Below are 6,064 nucleotides of genomic sequence, written 5' to 3' on the forward strand. Positions count from 1 at the left end.
TGCTGAAGCGAGCTCTCACTCCGGCACAATCACCAGTCCCCACGACCCCTTCTGCCAACATTTATTCTAAGTCCCATGGCCAGACCAGCGCCTTTCTCAGGCTCGGCGGAGGAGTGCAATAGGTTCCTACTGCAATGCTCCCTATCGTTTGAGATGCAACCCCACCTGTTCCCTAACGAAAAATCCAAGATCGCCTATATTATCACTCATCTCCAGGGTAAAGCTCTACAATGGGCAGAAACAATCTGGGCTCAAGGCGGCAACATAATCCAGTCCTCCCAAGATTTTGTGCACCATTTCAGAGAAGTATTTGGAAAACCCGCCTATGATTCTTCCATCAGTGATCAATTGTATTGTTTACGTCAGAATACACTGTCGATCAAAGAGTATGCCCTGCAGTTTCGAACCCTCGCCGCAGCCAGCGGTTGGAACGAGTGCGCCCTCCTCACTGCATATCGTCAAGGGCTCGAACCTCACCTCCGCTTACAACTCGCTGCATTCGACGATTCCCTCGGCCTCGAAAGTCTCATTCAGCACTCCATTAGATGTTCCACCCGAATGAATACCTGTCTATCCGAAATAGCTGCTGATACCCGCCGAAACCCATTCCTTCTCCGCCCTGTCTACCAGCGGCCTCCAGAACCAGCCCAGGAGCCCATGCAGTTAGATAACTCACGTCTATCAACCCAAGAACGATCCAGACGTTATGCCCTCGGCCTGTGCCTGTACTGCGGAGAGAAGGGCCATCTTCGAGTCACCTGTCCAGTACGACCCCCTCGCCTGTTGGTGAGTGCAATTCAACCAAATGTACCAAACGATAAACCTCTGTCGGCAGAAGTGCTTCTTACAGGTGCCCCAAAGTGCCCCAATTTCTCTCTTCCAGTCATCGCCCTCCTCGACTCAGTGTCAGCAGGGAATTTTATCTCGGGCAGCCTCTGTCGTCAGCTCGGCCTCCACACCACAGCCACCCCGAGGAGCTATCAGATCCAGTCAGTGACCGGCACATCCATTAGCCGCAAGTACGTAAATAGATGGTCAGCTCCTGTACATTTAAAGGTTGGGTTGCTCCATGGGAAGTCGTGGCCTAATGGTTAGAGAGTCGGACTCATAATCGAAAGGTTGCGAGTTCGAGCCCCCGGCCGGCAGGAATTGTAGGTGGGGGGAGGGAATGTCCAGCGCTCTCTCCACCCTCAATACCACGACTGAGGTGCCCTTGAGCACCGAACCCCCAACTGCTGCCCACTGCTCCGGGTCAATACCACGACTGAGGTGCCCTTGAGCAAGGCACCGAACTCCCAACTGCTCCCCGGGCACCGCAGCATGGCTGCCCACTGCTCCGGGTGTGTGTTCACGGTGTGTGTGTGTGTGCGTGCATTTGTTCACTACTCACTGCGTGCATTTGTTCACTACTCACTGCTGTGTGTGTGCACTTGGATGAGCACCAATTTCGAGTATGGGTCACCATACTTGACAATACGTCACGACTAAGACATTAGACTACTGGTTCTGGAGGGCTCAACCGCCAACATAATCCTGGGCCGACCCTGGTTTAATCTCCATGAACCCATTCTCTCCTGGTGCACTGGGGAGGTTCTCAAATGGGGAGAGAGATGCCACCACAACGCACCGAAACCAGTACCCCTTCCTACTGACTCCCTCACACTCAACGCCACGTCCATAGAAAGTCCTCCCGAGAATTTATCCACTGACATTCCCACCTACTACAGTCAATTCTGTTTTCTGTCCCCAGAGAGCATCCCAGTTGCCTCCTCACCGGCCATGGGACTGCGCCATAGACCTCCTACAGGGTGAGCCAGTGCCCCGTGGCAAAATCTATCCTCTCTCCATCCCTGAGCAGAAGGCCATGGAGGAGTATATCGAGGAGGCACTTAAACAAGGCTACATCCATCCTTCTACGTCCCCTGCTTCCTCAAGTTTCTTCTTCGTACCCAAGAAGGACGGCGGATTAAAGCCATGTATTGATTACCGTGCCTTGAACAAGATAACAGTTAAGTTCCGTTACCCACTTCCCCTCGTCCCGGCGGCATTGGAACATCTTCGTGGAGCCACTGTGTTCACCAAGTTGGACCTCCGCAGCGCCTACAATCTCATCAGAATACGTGAGGGGGAGGAATGGAAGACGGCCTTTGTGACACCTACCGGCCGCTACGGATATCTCGTCATGCCCTATGGTCTTGTCAACGCCCCCTCCGTAATCCAAGATTTTATGCATGAGGTGCTCCGGGAGTTTCTCCATAGATCCGTGCTAGTGTATATTGATGATATACTCATCTAATCCCGGAGCATGGCCGAACATCGTCGCCACGTTGCAGAGGTCCTGCAATGCCTGAGGGAATTCCTCAAAGCTGAAAAGTGTTCATTCCATCTTCACTCAGTGCAGTTCCTTGGATACAACATCAGTAGCGGTGGCATCCAGATGGACAAGAGGAAGGTAAGGGCTATAAGAGAATGGCCCACTCCAGACACCATCAAGGGACACCAACGTTTCCTGGGGTTTGCTAATTTCTATCGCCGGTTCATTCAAGACTATAGTGCCATCACCAGCCCCTTAACTAACCTGCTCCGCAACAAGCCCAAGACCTTACATTGGACTCCAGCCGCCACCCAAGCCCTGCAACAGCTCAAGGAAGCTTTCACCAAGGCCCCTGTCCTTCTGCACCCCGACCCCAGGAAACCATTCGTCATTGAAGTTGACGCATCCACTTCTGGAGTGGGAGCCATTCTCTCCCAACAGCAGGGGACACCAGCCAGACTCCATCCATGCGCCTTCTACTCCCGTAAACTCAGCCCGGCGGAACGAAATGATGTGATATCGCAATAGGGATTTTGTTATATTTTGTTATAAAAAAGCTTAGTTTACCGCGGCAGCTGTCACGTGAAGACCTCCTCGTGTGAAGACCGAAGAGAGTAAAGACCTCCACAGGGACACCGGCAAAGGATAGAAGTATCGCTTTTTATTTCTCCTCTTTCCTACCAATACTTGTTTCACTTCTGTTTCGGTTTCTATAACCATTTCTTCTTACTATGTGTAAGTTGTGGGTTTTTTTAGCATGTTTGGCTGTGTTATTTTTAAGGATTACCGAAACTACTGTCGTTTGATTTGTATTTGTTATTTATTTTAATTTTAGTTAAATTATGTATGAACATATTATGTCTGTATAGGTCTTTTATTAAGTTTTAGTTTTATTTAATTTGAGTTATTTTAAAACTTAAACAAACTAAATGGAAATAATATATATATATATATATATATATATATATATATATATATATATATATATATATATATATATATATATATATATATATATATATTATAATGTGTATAGGTAGTATTTATAAAGTTTTAGCCTTTAGTTTTGGATCTGTTTTTAGTTGTTGTAATTGCTTTTGTTGTCCTCATTTGTAAGTCGCTTTGGATAAAAGCGTCTGCTAAATGTCTAAATAATAATAATAATAATAATAAATAATAATAATAATACATTTTATGCTCCCTTGTAAAAGTATGTTTTAGTATTTTTAAAATACAAAAATATAGTAGTTTATTTTGTCAGGTGCCTTAGTGCACCTTTAAGGTATTTGTTATTTTATTTTAAAATACATTTTGATGTTTCTTTGCACAACCCTGAGTGTAAGTACTCCCTGTTTTGTTCATTCCTCTGTCGGTTCTTGTCGTGGTTTGACGTACTTTTTGTTAGTTTCCTTCCAAGTATTTTCCATGTTGGCTATTAAAAGCATTTGTTGCAATTGTTGCATCATGCGTCTTATTAGCACTGATTACCCCTGACAGATAAATACTGTGAAATCCTATTTCTTGTGGATTGAGGCTTCTGAGAATTTCCTGAAAAGTGATCCATCCAGGGATAAGTTTTTTTAACTGAAGTTTACCAAAAAAAATAAAAAATAAAAAACAGTTCAAACCCCATAGAATTACATTTTTAAACCTTTCTTTTCAGGGCTTTTTTTTTCTATTATATGTAATATGTGTCACAACTCTCGGGAAGCACGGAACATGGAAGCCAGGAGACGAGGAATTCACACACAGGTCTTTAATATCCAGAAGATAACAGATCAGAGGCAGGGAAGACAATTCAAGGACCGACAAACACTAACTGAACGGACTGGGGCTTTTAAAGACAGGATAACGAGGAAACTAAGGAGACACACCTGGGATCAAATTAACAATTAACATGAGGGAAAACTGGGTCACAGAACACATGGGGAGCAAAACACAACAAAAACAGGTCCATGATCCTGACAATATGCCTATTATTCCAAATGGTATATTTGTGAGTAGTGTTGGTAAGCGCATATCTATGAAAGTTTGGCAGTTTTACATTAAAGTTGCATTTCAGTAAAAAAAAATTGTCTGCCAACTTGCTGAAAAACTAACTAAAAAAACATTTTTTTAAAATTATTATTATTGTTTGGTAACAATTTATTTTAGGGCCTCTTAACTAGTTGCTTATTAGCATGCATATTACTAGAATATTAGCCATTTATTCATACTAATTAAGCACATATTAATGCCTTATTCTACATCCCTAATCCTACCCAATACCTAAACTTAACAACTACCTTACTAACTATTAATAAGCAGCAAATTAGGAATTTATTGAGGGAAAAGTCATAGTTAATAGTGAATAAGTGTTCCCTATTCTAAAGTGTTACCAATTATTTATTTATTTATTTTTTAAAGATAATTTTGTATCAGCAAAGAGCACCACTGTTTACATGTTCTCTGTGTCTTGTCTAAGACTTTTATGTCACTTCATGTTTCCTGTGGTTTTTGAAGTCGATTTGTAGTAAGTTTGTAAATTGGTTCCACTTGATCAGCCTCCCCAGGTGTGTCTTGTTATCTTGTTAAACTTGTTAGCCCCCTGTGTGTATATATAGCCTGTAATATACAGCATATACGGTGCCCTCCATAAGTATTGGAACAGTAAAGACAAAATTGCTCTGTTGGCTGTGGGGTCAAGACATTTGCAAATATGATAAAAAGATGAATATGAGACAAAAGTACAGAATGTCACATTTTATTATTAGCCGTTTCAACACATATATGTTTTACCAAATAAAAAGAACAGCACTTTTAGAGTTCATCCCACTCATTGATGAGAGCATAAGTATTGGGACAGTTGAACATAAGGCAGATATAAAAGATTAAAAGCTATTATTTAGTTGCAGATCACTTGCGCACAGATGGTTTTGTACCCTTCCAAATTCATTCTGCTACTGTCATCATACATTAAGTCATCAGTAAAGTTGAGAGGGCCTGTTCCAGAGACAGTCATGCATGCCCATGCCATGACACCACCTCCACCATGCTTTACAGATGAGGCTGTATGCTTGGGATCATTGCAGTTCCCTTTTTTTCTCCACATTTTTGCTTTCCCATCCCTTAGATAAAGGTTCATCTTTGTCTCATCGGTCCATAAACACAGTTCCAAAACTCTTCTGGCTCACCTTTGTGCTTTTTTTGCAAACCCTAATCTTGTCTTTCTATTTTTGGTGCTGGTTAGAGGTTTGCATCTTGCTGTGTAGCATCTGTAATTCTGTGTCAAAGTCTCCTGAGGACAGTAGATTGTCAGAGCATCACCCCAGCTTTCTGGAAGTTGTTGCTGATTTTACAGACACGTCTTTTATGGTTCATTTTCAGAGCTTTTATGATTTGTCTGTCATCAACTACTGTTGTTTTTTCAGCCGATCAGGTCGTTGTTGGTTGCTGGTGTCGCTGGTGGTTTCCAAACTCTTGATTTCTCCATGCCCTTTGTTTTTGCTAGAGCTCTAATTGACTTCCTCTTTTCTTTTAGCATCCAAATTGCTTGCTTTTCTCTCAAAGTCAGCTCCCTCATCTTCATCCTGGTTTGTGTGTCATCATCGAATGGAGAAGTAATGGATATAACTGATACGACACATTCCCTGCTTTTAATATCTGAAGAATTAATGCAACAGGACACAGCTGATCACTTAGAAAGACCTGTGAGGCAACTGCTCCAATACTTATGCTCACATCAGATAGAGGGATGAACTCTAAAAGTGC

This window comes from Barbus barbus, assembly GCF_936440315.1.
Source record: "Barbus barbus genome assembly, chromosome: 35".
Lineage (NCBI taxonomy): Eukaryota > Metazoa > Chordata > Actinopteri > Cypriniformes > Cyprinidae > Barbus > Barbus barbus.